The sequence below is a fragment of the Callithrix jacchus genome, chromosome X, assembly GCF_049354715.1.
Source record: "Callithrix jacchus isolate 240 chromosome X, calJac240_pri, whole genome shotgun sequence".
Classification (NCBI taxonomy): Eukaryota; Metazoa; Chordata; class Mammalia; order Primates; family Cebidae; genus Callithrix; species Callithrix jacchus.
In genome coordinates, this window is record NC_133524.1 from 95460832 (window position 1) to 95473117 (window position 12286).

Here is a 12286-nt window from a genome sequence, read left to right on the forward strand (position 1 = left end):
TCTACATGCGGCTTGCCAGTTATTTCCACACCATTTGTTGAATCGGGTATCCTTTCCCTACTTTATGTTTGTTTGCTTTGTAAAAGATCAGTTAACTGTAAGTATTTGGCTTTTTTTCTTGGTTCTCTATTCTGTTCCATTGGTCCATCTGCCTGTTTTTATAACAATACCATGCCATTTTGGTGACTATGGCCTTATAGTATAGTTTGAAGTTGAGTAATGCAATGCCTCCAGATTTATTCTTTTTGCTTAGTCTTGTCTTGGCTATGTGGGCTCCTTATTTTGTCTAGTTCTGTAAGAATAATGATAGTATTTTGAGGGAAATTGCATTTAATTTGTAGATTGCTTTTGGCAGTATGGTCATCTTCACAATATTGATTCTACTCATCCATGAGCATGGGATGTGTTTCCTTTGGTTTGTGTCATCTATGATTTCTTTCTTTTTTTTCCAGAACAAGGTGTAGTTTTATTTTCTGGAAGAATCTTTTAAAATATAGAACAGATAAAACACATCTCAACACTACATTCTGACAGCATTCCTTGTTTTTATAAGATGCATACTATACCATAAGACTATGCAGCAAAGAGTCTGAGAGAGTACTTGCTATAATTTCAATTATCTTAAATTTGTTGAGACTTGTTTTGTGGCCTATCATATGGTCTATCCTGGAGAATGTTCCATGTGCTGATGAATAGAATGTATATTCTGCAGTTGTTGGGTAGAAGTTCTGTAAATATCTGTTAAGAGGATTTGGTTGACAGAAAAAAACAAAAACGAAAAAGCAGATCTCAGGGAAGTCTGGGCTAACTGAATAGGTGAGCTACATCCCTGAACACTAGAGCAGTACTTGTCTTTTCAGATCCTCATACGTCTTCTTATTTCACATCATTTCCACTTGAGTCTTCATATTCTTTCTCCGTGTCAGGCTGCCATCATTCTGAAGCTTTCTGCAATTTCAGTTTGGCCCACAAGGAGACAGTATCTTCAAACTGTGTCACATTAGCAAAGTGAGCAGTATTTGGGACGGCCAAATACCTCACACCGTAAGCATGATGCCTTTCAGCAAAGTGTTGCTAGAAGGCTTCTATAGGTGTAGTTTCCACAAATATCACAGTTATAGTTGATATTCAGGTCATGAAATTCATACAGCCAAAAGGGAATGGGTTTGCCATCCCAGCCAAGTGGCAGGTTTTGGGGGTTGTAAATGATCTCATTCTCTTCATCTTCACTCTCACTCTCACCGATCTGCTCTTTGTCCTCTTCTTACTTTTCTTCTGTCCTTGCTTGCTTATGTTGTCCATTTTCACGAGTGAGATGTGACTGTTCCCTGAGAATCTCCATGTATTCATATATCTGGGCTCTAGAAAAGCAATGTCTTTATTCCTCTCAGTATCCACTTGGTGTCTTTTGACTTGGCATTTTTGGCAAACAAAGAGGTCTTGCCACATTTCAAGCCTAAAGCTAAGAGAGCATATATCAATCTGTCCAAGCCCAGAGAGGCCAACTCCTCCCAGGAGGAGAATGTGGTAAGGTCAATATGGGCTTCAGCATGAGTGAGAGCACGGCTTGTTTCTTGGAAAGGTCCCATTATCCCATTTCTTCTCAAACTCAGCCTGACTCTTCCCAAAAAGTTTATTCTTATATTGAAGAGGCTTCACTCTATCTGTATGATCCTGAAGGTACTCAAGCAGTGTCTCTAGGTATCTCATACTCTGCATTCTTCCTGTCTTTAGGAATGTCAAATAATTTGTCAAATATGGACAAGCATGTGATATAATCCAGCTTCTCAGATGCCTTCAGGTTAATGTACTTGAGATAACAGTCATGGATATTGAGGTAGTGATTTCCTTGTTTAGGTCTTTAACCTTCTTGCATAAACATATTCCTAAGTATTTTAATTTCTTTGCAGTCATTGTAAAAAGTGTTGAGTTCTTGATTTGATTCTCAGCTTGGTTGCTTTTGGTGTATAGCAGGGCTACTGATCTGTGTACATAAATTTTGTATCCTAAAACTTTGGTGAATTGATTTGCCAGTTCTATGGGCTTTTTAGATAAGGTCTTTAGGGTTTTCTAGGAGTACAACCATATCATCACCAAACAGCAACAGTTTGACTTCCTCTTCACCAATTTGGATGCCTTTGATTACTTTCTCTTTTCTGACTGTTCTGGCTAAAACTTCCAGCACTATGTTGAACAGAAGTGGTTAAAGTGGGCATCATTGTCTTGTTCCAGTTCTCAGGAGAATGCTTTCAACATTTCCCTATTCAGTATAATGTTGGCTATGGGTTTGTCACAGATAGCTTTTATTATCTTGAGGTATGTCCCTTCCATTCTGATTTTGCTGGGGGTTTTAATCACAAAGGGCTTCTGGATTTTGCCAAAGCTTTTTCTGTATGTATTCGGATGATTATATGGTTGTTGTTTTTCATTCTGTTTATGTGTTGTATCACATTTATTGATTTCCACATGTTAAACTACCACTGCATTCCTGGTATAAAACCCACTTGATCATGGTGTATAATCTTTTTAGTATGCTGTTGGTTTCAGTTAGCTAGTATTTTGTTGAGAATATTTGCATCTATGTTCATCAGGGATATTGGTCTGTAGTTTACTGTTTTTGTTATGTCCTTTACTCATTTTGGTATTTGAGTGATACTGGCTTCACTGAATTCTGTGTTATCATTTGCAGTATCTCTGGCTTCATTTCTAATTGAGCTTATTTGGATCTTCTTTCTTCTTTTCTTGGTTGATCTTGCTAATTATCTATCAATTTTACATGTAGCTTCAAAGAAACAACTTTTTGTTTAATTTATCTTTCATATTTTTTGTTTCAGTTTTATGTAGTTCTGTTTTGATCTTGGTTATTTCTTCTCTTCTGCTGTTTGGGTTTGTTTTCTTCTTGTTTCTCTAGTTCCTCGAGGTGTGACATTAAATTGTCTATTTATGCTCTTTCAGACTTTTTGATGTAGGCACTTAATGCTATGAAATTTCCTCTTAATACTACTTTTGCTGTACATCAGAGGTTTTGATAGGTTCTGTTACTATTATCATGCAGTTTAAAGGATTTTTCCATTTTTATCTTTATTTCATTGTTGACCCAATGATCATTGAGAACTATGTTATTTAATGTCCATGTATTTTTTTTCTTTTTTATTTTTTTAAGAAAGAAAGAAAGAGAAGAGGGGGAGAGAGAACAGGAGTCTTGCTCTATTGCCCAGGCTGGAATGCAATCTAGAAATAGGTCTTAAAATCCTCTTTTATGCTGATGATTGTGCTTAACAGCCAAGAGAGGAAGGAATAAGGAAAGAAAATAACAAACAGCCAACCAATATTTCATTTAAATCTGTGAAATGCTGTGCAAGTGCTGAAGAGTGATTTGCTTCCATTTGTGTGGTCACTTTCAAAATAGGTGTAATGTGATACTAAAAAAAAAAAAAAAAGTATGTTCTGTGGACTTGGGGTGTAGAATTCTATAAATATTCACTGAGTTTACTTGCTCTAGTTCTGAGTTCAAATCATAAATGTCTCTGTTAATTTTCTATCTCATTGATCCATTGAATATTAACAATGTGGTGTCAAAGTCTCCTGCTATTAGTGTGGGAGTCCAAGTCTTTTTATAAGTCATTGAAAACTTGTCTTATATATCTGGGTGCCCCTATATTGGGTACATACATATTTATGATCATTGACTCCTATTGTTGCATTGATCTTTTTATCATTATGTAATGTCCTACTTTGTTTCTTTTAGTCTTGGTTACTATTGTAGTCTATTTTGTCAGAGACGAAAGTTACAACTCCTGTTTTGTTTGTTTGTTTTGTTTTTCTTTCCTCTCCATTTGATTGGTGAATCTCCCTCCAACCTTTTGTTTTGAGTCTTTGTGTGTCCTTGATTATGAGATGGATCTGGATACAGAGTGCCAATGTGTTTTGACTTTTTAATTCAGTTTGCATGTCTGTGTCTTTGATTGGGGCACTTAATTCATTTAAATTTAGGATTAATATTGATATTTGTGAGTTTAATATTGTCATTTAATGCTATCTGGCTATTTTGACCATTGGTTGATATAAATACTTCATTATGGAGATACTCTTTATCTTTTGGTAAGTTTTTGGGATGACTGATACTAGTTCTTCCTTTTTGTGTGTAGTGCTTCTTTCAGAAGTTCTTGCAAAGCTGGCCTGGTGGTGATGAAATCTCTGAGTGCTTGCTTGTTCATGAAAAATTTTATTTTTCCTTCATTTATGAAGTTTAGTTTGGCTGGATATGAGATTCTGGGTTGAAAATTCTTTTCTTTGAGGATATTGAATATTGACCCCCACTCTCTTCTAGCTTGTAGGGTTTCTGCTGAGAGATCTGCTGTAAGTCTGATAGGCTTTCCTTTATGGGTAACCTGACCTTTGCCTCTAGCTGCCCTTAGAATTTCCTCCTTTGTTTCAACCCTGGTGAATCTAACAATTATGTGTCTTGGGGTTGCTCTACTTGAGGAATATCTTTGTGGTGTTCTCTGTATTACCTGGAGATGAGTATTGTCCCACCTTACTAGGTTAGGAAAGTTTTCCTGAATAATATCCTGAAGAACACTTTCCAGCTTGGATTCATTCTCTTCATGACATTCAGGTACACCTATCAAACATAAATTAGGTCTTTTCACTCAGTCCCATATTTCTTGGAGACTTTGCTCATTCCTTTTTACTTTTTCTTCTCTAATCTTGTCTTCTTGTTTCATTTCATTAAGTTGGTCTTCGACCCCTGATATCCTTTCTTATGCTTGATCAATTCGAGTGTTAAAACCTGTGCCTACTTCTCGGCGTTCTCATATAGTATTCTTCAGTTCCATTAATTCACTTATATTCCTCTCCAATTGTCTATTCTCATTAGGATTTCGTCAAATCTTTTTTCAAAGTTCTTAGTTTCTTTACATTGGGCTAGAACATGTTCTTTTAACTCACAGAAGTTTCTTACTCTCCACCTTCTGACGCCTGATTCTGTTAATGAGATGCACTCTTTCTCCATCAGGCCTTGTTCCCCTGTTGATGAGGAACTGTGATCCTCTGTAGAAGGAGAAGCATTCTGATTTTGAGTATTCTCAGCCTTTATATGCTGGTTTCTTCCCATTATTGTAAATTTATCCACCTGTCGTCATTGTAATTACCAACTTTCAAATTAGGTCTCTTGGTGGAGGTCCAACTTGTTAATTCCCAGGGCCGAAATGTGAGCAACCCACTGGGCTAAAACAGTGGCATCAAGATTCTTGGTGCTTTTCTGTCTGGGAGTCTCCCGTCTGGCTTCCCTCCTGAATCCCTTCCTCAATCAGCTCCATACGTTGGACAAAAGGGGAACCAGTCCCGTTTACTCTGCACCAAGAACCGCTGTGCCGGGGCACTGGCAAAACTGCAGCGCCAGTTGCAAGAGTTGCCCTGGCGACCCGTGGGGCTCCTCCACTGGGAATCTCCTGGTCATTGAGCTACAATAATTTGTCTGAAAGTGTGGCATCCTCTCGTTCTCTGCGCTTTCACTGGGAGCTACAAGCCTGAGCTGCTAGTGGTTGGCCATCTTGGATCTCTCTCTGTCCGTGTATTTTCATGGTATTGAGAATTCCTTTTGGAGTTGATTAACAAATTTATTTTCCTGTGGTCTGAGAAAGTACTTGCTATAATTTCAATTATCTTAAATTTGTTGAGACTTGTTTTGTGGCCTATCATATGATCTATCATGCAGAATGTTCCATGTGCTGATGAATGGAATGTATATTCTGCAATTGTTGGGTAGAATGTTCTGTAAATATCTGTTAAGTCCATTTGTTCTAGGATATAGTTTAAGTCTATTATTTATTTATTTATTTATTTCTTGATCACCTGTTTAGTACTGTCAGTGAAGTATTGAAATCTTCCACTATTATTGTGTTGTTATCTATTTTATTTTTTAGTTCTAGTAGTAATGGTTTTATAAATTTGGGACTTCTAGTGTTAGGTGAATATGTTTAGCATTGTGGTATTTTCCTGTTGCACTAGACATTTTATCATTATATAATGTCCCTCTTTGTCTTTTTAAACTGCTGTTGCTTTAAAGTTTGTTTTGAATGATACAAGAATAACTACTTCTGGTAACTTTTGGTGCCCATTTGCAGGAAATATTTTTTTCCACACCTTTACCTTAAGTTTGAGTGAGTCCTAATGTGAAAGGAGACTCTCTTGAAGGCAGCAGATACTTGGTCAGTGAATACTTATCAATAGTGCCATTCTGTATATTTTAAGTGGAGCATTTAGGCTACTTACATTTGTGGTTAGCATTGAGATGTCAAGTATTATTCTCTTCATTATGCTATTTGTTGCCTGAATAGCTTTTTTTTCTCATTGTGTAATTGTTTTATAGGTCCTATGAGATTTAGTTTTAAGAAGATTCTATTTTGGTGTTTTTCCAAAATTTGCTTCAAGATTTAGAGCTACTTGTAGCAGTTATTGTGGTGCTGGCTTGGTAGTGGCAAATTCTCTCAGCATTTGTCTGCCTGAAAAATACTGTATTTTTCCTTCAGTTATGAAGCTTAGTTTTGCTGGATATAAAATTCTTGGCTGGTAATTGTTTTATGTAAGAAGGCTAAAGATAAGATCCCAATCCCTCTTAGGTGACAGGATTCTTACTGAGAAACCTGCTGTTAATCTGATAGGGTTTTAAGAAATAGGTTACTTGATTATTTTGCCTCACAGCTATTAATATTCTTTTTTTTCTTTGTCTTGACTTTATATAGCCATGATGACTATGTGCCTAGGCAATGATTTTTGTGCAATAAATTTCCCAGGTGTTCTTTGAGTTTCTAGAATTTTGATTTCTAGATCTGTAGCAAAGCTGGAGAAGTTTTCCTCAACTATTCCCTCAAATATGTTTTTGTTACTTGTAGATTTCTCTTCTTTATCAGGAACACCAATTCTAATGTTAGATCATTTAACATTATGCCAAACTACTTGGAGGCTTTGGTCATTTTTAAAATTCCTTTTTCTTTGGTTGTGTTAATTCAAAAGGCTCTAAGTGTGTCCTTCATTTCAAGAAGCTGTGATTATTTCTTATTTATTCTATCTTTTTCTCTGGAGGCATTTCCATTTATATCCTGTATCATTTATTTTTTAATTTTTTTTTACATTGGAATTCCTTGGTGCTTCCTTGATTGGCCTAATAGTTGACTTTCTGAATTATTTTTCTTGTAATTCAGAGATTTTGTCTTAAGTTGGATCCATTGCTGGTGACCTAGTATGATTTTTTGGGGGTGTTAAAGAACCTTGTTATGTCATATTACTGAAAATTGTTTTTCTTGTTTCTTTTCATTTGGTAGATTATGTCAGAGGGAAGGTCTTGGACTCAAGGGATGCTGTTTATATTCTTTTGCCTCATGGGTTGTTCCCTTAATGTGGTTCTCTCCCCTTTCCCCAATGGATAGAGCTTCCTGAGAGTCAAACTTCTGGATGGTTATTTCTCTTTCAAAGATATAGCCACCCAGTGAAGCAACTGGACTCCAGGCTGGTACTGAGGAGTGTCTGCAGAGTCCTTTGGTGTGATCAGTTTTCAGGTCTCTCAGCCATGGATGCCAGCACCTGCTTTAGTGGAGGTAGCAGGGAATTGAAGTGGAGTCTATGAGGGTCTTTGGTTGTATTTTTGTTAAATGTGCTGGTTTAGTGGTGGTTGGCCTCCAGCCAACAGGTAGTGCTTTCAAGAATGCATCCACTATGGTAGCACAAGGAGGATCAGGCAGTGGGCAAAGCCATAGGGCTCCCAAGAGATTATGTTCTTTGTCTTCAGAGTTCCTTGGCTGCCCAACAGAGTCTGCAGAGGGAATACAACTCCTTCAAAGGCTCTGTGCATACTCTAGGCTTTCCTGGTATGTTCTTCTGGTAGTTCTTGGAGGAAAAGTTCACAATGTGGCTCTTCAAATACTGCTCTGTCCATCCACGTGGGTGTTGCAAGCTAGTCTTGCCTCTTAGCTACCATTTTCTTACAAGTGAATCTTCTTTTATTTTCTTAGTTTAGCTAAAGGTTTGTCAATTTTCTTGAACTTTTCCAAAAACTCAAATTTTTATTTTATTGATCTTTTATAATGTTTCTTTCATTTCACATTTATTTATGCTCTGATATTTATTTATTTTTCTTCTACTACTTTTGGGTTTGGTTTGCTTTTGCATTTCTAGTTCTTTAAGATGCATTGTTAGATTGTTTGAAGTTTTTACTCCTTTCTGATGTAGACACTTACAGCTATACATTTCAATTTTAGTATTGCTTTTGCTGTATCCCATAGGTTTTGTATGTTGTGTTTCCATTATCATTTGTTTCAACAAATTTGTCAATTTTCTTCTTAATTTCTGTTTTGATCCACGGGTCATTCAGAAGCATATTGTTTAATTTTGATGTATTTCTATAGGTTTAAAAATTCCTCATTGGATTAATTTCTAGTTTTATTTTACTGTGTTCAGAGAAGATGCTTGATAGTACTTCAGTTTTTTTGAATGTTGTAAGACTTGTTTCATCTCAGCACTTTGGAAGGCCAAGACAGGTGGATTATCTGAGTTTGGGAGTTCAAGACCAGACTGACCAACATGGAGAAACCCCATCTCTACTAAAAATACAAGTTATCAGAGTGTGATGTTGCATGCCTGTAGTCCCAGCTACTTGGGAGGCTGAGGCAGGAGAATTGCTTGAACCCAGGATGCAGAGGTTGCAGTGAACTAAGAGCATGCCATTGCACTCTAGCCTAGGCAACAAGAGCTCAACTCTGTTTCAGGGAAAAAAAAGACTTGTTTTATCATCTAACATGTGGTTTATCCTTGAGAAGGATTCATGTGCAGAGGAAAAGAATGTGCATTCTACAGCTTTTTGATAAAATGTTCTGTAAGTATCTATTAGATCCATGTGGTCTATAATGGAGATTAAGTCTGATGTTTCTTTTTTTAAATTATTTTCTTTCTGAGATCTGTTCAATACTGAAAGCAGAAGGGAGTGAAAATTGAGACAATCACATTGATTAATAAGTTGATATTATCAAATAAAATTGAAAATATGTTTAGTCTATAAACCAGATATTTTGGTTATAGTTATACATCCTTGATTAACTCTTTGTACCTGTATACCTGGAGATCTATACACGGTTACAAATTGTAAAAGTGGAAAATTGGAGAACAAATAAATAAATTATGGTTTACTTAATTGATGAACTACCTGACTCAGTTGTAATGAATGAACTTAATCTAAATATATCAATAAAGGTAGTAATCAAAACATAATTTTGAATAAAATCCAAGTTGCAGAAACAAATGTGAACTATGATAACATTTGTATAGTTTTAAAAAATATACATAGCAGGTCAAGTGTGTTGTCTCATGCATGTAATTCCAGCATGTTTGAAGGCTGCAGTGGTAGGAGATTGCTTAAGGTCAGTAATTTGTGTCCAGCCTTGGCAACATAAACAAGACACAATCTCTTCAAAAAATTAAAACAAAAATAGGAAGACATTGTTGTGTATGACTTCAGTCCTAGCTACTTGGAAGGCTGAGGCAAGAGGATTGTTTGAGCCCAGGAACTCTCCTGGGTCTCTAGCTTTTCAAATCACCCTATAGATTTTGGGATTTGCCAATTTTTTTAAATGGCATGAATAATTTCTTAAAGAAATAATATTCCACTGTGTCTCTCTCTCCCTCTCTCAAAATGTACAATGATGTCTGAGAGAGTATGTGTAAATTCAGAGAGAAAGTGAAAGCTATAGATAGATATGGCTAGCTATCTATATTTATTCTAAATCTCTCTCTCTATGTATTAGGTTTCTCTAGAACAAAATTAATAGGATAGATATTATTATTTAATACATAATAAACTCCCCATATATATGGCACTTATACCTATAAATTCTACTTTCAGAATGACTTTGGCTGTATCCCATAGATTTTGGAATGTTGTATTTCCATTATCATTTGTTTCAACAAAGTTTTAGGCACTTATAGCTACAGATTTCACTTTTAGTATTGCCATATATATATATTTATATATAAAATTTTAGTATTGCTATATATATAGAGAGAGAACATACATTTGCAACAAGTAGAGAACATAAACTCTTCAGTTACACAGGAAGATTTACAAATTATATATATGTACATATAATATATATTAAAGGGAAGTTTATTAAGTACTAATTAAGCACAAGGTCACACAATAGGCCATCTGCAAGCTGAGGATCAAGGAAAGCCAGTCTGAGTCCCAAAATTGAAGAATCTGGAGTCTGATGTTCTAAGGCAAGAAGCATCCACATGGGAGAAAATTATAGGCTGAGAGACTAGGCCAGTCTAGTCTTCACGTTTTTCTGCCTGCTTTTTATTCTAGCTATGCTAGCAGCTAATTGGGTGGTGCCCACCCAGATTAAGGGTGGGTCTGCCTTTCCCAGTCCACTGACTCAAATGTTAATCTCCTTTGTCAACACCTTCACAGACACACCCAGGATCAATACTTTGCATCCTTTGATCCAATTAAGTTGATACTCAGTATTAATCACCACACTCTCTCTTTACATAGAGACATCAATAGGTATAATCTCTCCTGTTGGTTCTGTTTCTCCTCTAGAGAATCCTGACTAATATAGTAGGACATACGACATGATTATGAGAGAAGATGCTTCAGGGGAAGTAGGGAGGAAGGATTATGAGACTGGTTAAAACAGCAAAACTCCAACTTTTCTTTTATGATCTTTACTTCCAAATAAAATATTGGAACAAAAATTTAAAAAGTTAACTTTTGGCTGGGTGCTGTGGCTCAAGCCTGTAATCCCAGCACTTTGGGAGGCCGAGGTGGGTGGATCACGAGGTCAAGAGATTGAGACCATCCTGGTCAACTTGGTGAAACCCCATCTCTACCAAAAATACAAAACATTAGCTGGGCATGGTGGCGTGTGCCTGTAATCCCAGCTCAGTAGCTGGCTAGGCTGAGACAGGAGAATTGCCTGAACCCAGGAGGCGGAGGTTGCGGTGAGCTGAGATCACGCCATTGCACTCCAGCCTAGGTAACAAGAGCGAAACTCCATCTAAAAAAAAAAAAAAGTTAACTTTTATATTATGCAAGAATATTTTATATTATTCTCTGTATATTTCTGGATTTTAAAGTTTTTCTTAAAAATGTTTCTTGACATAGTGTTTTTATTAATATTAAATTATAAATATTCTTTAACTTTCATTGTAAATTTTTATTTAAACTGTAAGTTACTTAGCGGTGCATTTTGGGATTTCAAAAATTCTTAATATTAGCTTCTAATTCATTTACATCATGTTTATTGATTTTGATGCACATGTTATCTATTCTTAGAATTTTGTTAAAATATTCTGGTATATACTCAAATTTGTAACTTTTCCTTATGTAACTGAAAAGACTGTATGTTCTCTATTTGTTGAGCATTTGATAAAGTTTATTATATTTGCATTTCTAATGTTCTATTTATTTACTAATTCCTGTTTATCTGAGCCATCAGTTTATAATGAAACTGTGATAACATTACCTACTATTTGTGTGTGTGTGTGTGTGTGTGTGTGTCTGTCTGTCTGTCTGTGTGTGTCTATATATCGGGTTATCCATGGATCCAGAATTATTTTATCCTGTTTCTCTGTAAACAGTAGGATATTCCCCTTATGCATAGTCCAAGCTCATCATTTTGACAATATTGCAAGTAGTAGAATAATGGAAAGGAGGAAGAAGTGGGTTGTTTACTAACTTTAAGGATACATCTCAGAAATTTCACATCTTACTTCTTCTCATGTCTTTGGCCCAAACTTTGTTACATGCCACACATAGATGTAAATGAAACTGAAAAAGTTAGACTTTATTCTTAATAAGCATGTGCGGAGCTCACATTAGTGGTAGTAACACTAAGAGAGATGAAAATCTAGAATTTAAGTATCAACTACCATAGTCTGTTGCAGTCATTTCGGTCAAGAGTTAACTGCTATGACGAAACAATGGCAACTGCTTTTAGTATTTTTGTCTTTTAGCTCAAGTAGAATTCCAGAGAGGGAGCTACTAATTGCACAGTATATACTCGTAGATGCTGGTTTTTTTTCACACCAGATTGTGTCTAGTGGGGAAGAGGAAATTTATCAAAATGAATTTGGAGGGCTCTTAGAAATAATAAATGGATACTAAGCAATTAATTCCAAGCTATATCTAATATAAAAACAGATAAATTTCATCCAACCATAAAAAAAATTGTTAAGCTACTACTATTCACCAGGGATGATGCTCTATGCTAAAACAAAGAGTAAAGAGCCA

General features: G+C 35.9%; 1 pseudogene; it reads right to left on the reverse strand.

The window, feature by feature from the left end:
* Window positions 1–836: 836 nt before the first annotated feature.
* The window catches only part of LOC100399062 (splicing factor 3A subunit 3 pseudogene), a 31762-nt pseudogene continuing 20312 nt past the window's right edge, over window positions 837–12286 (reverse strand).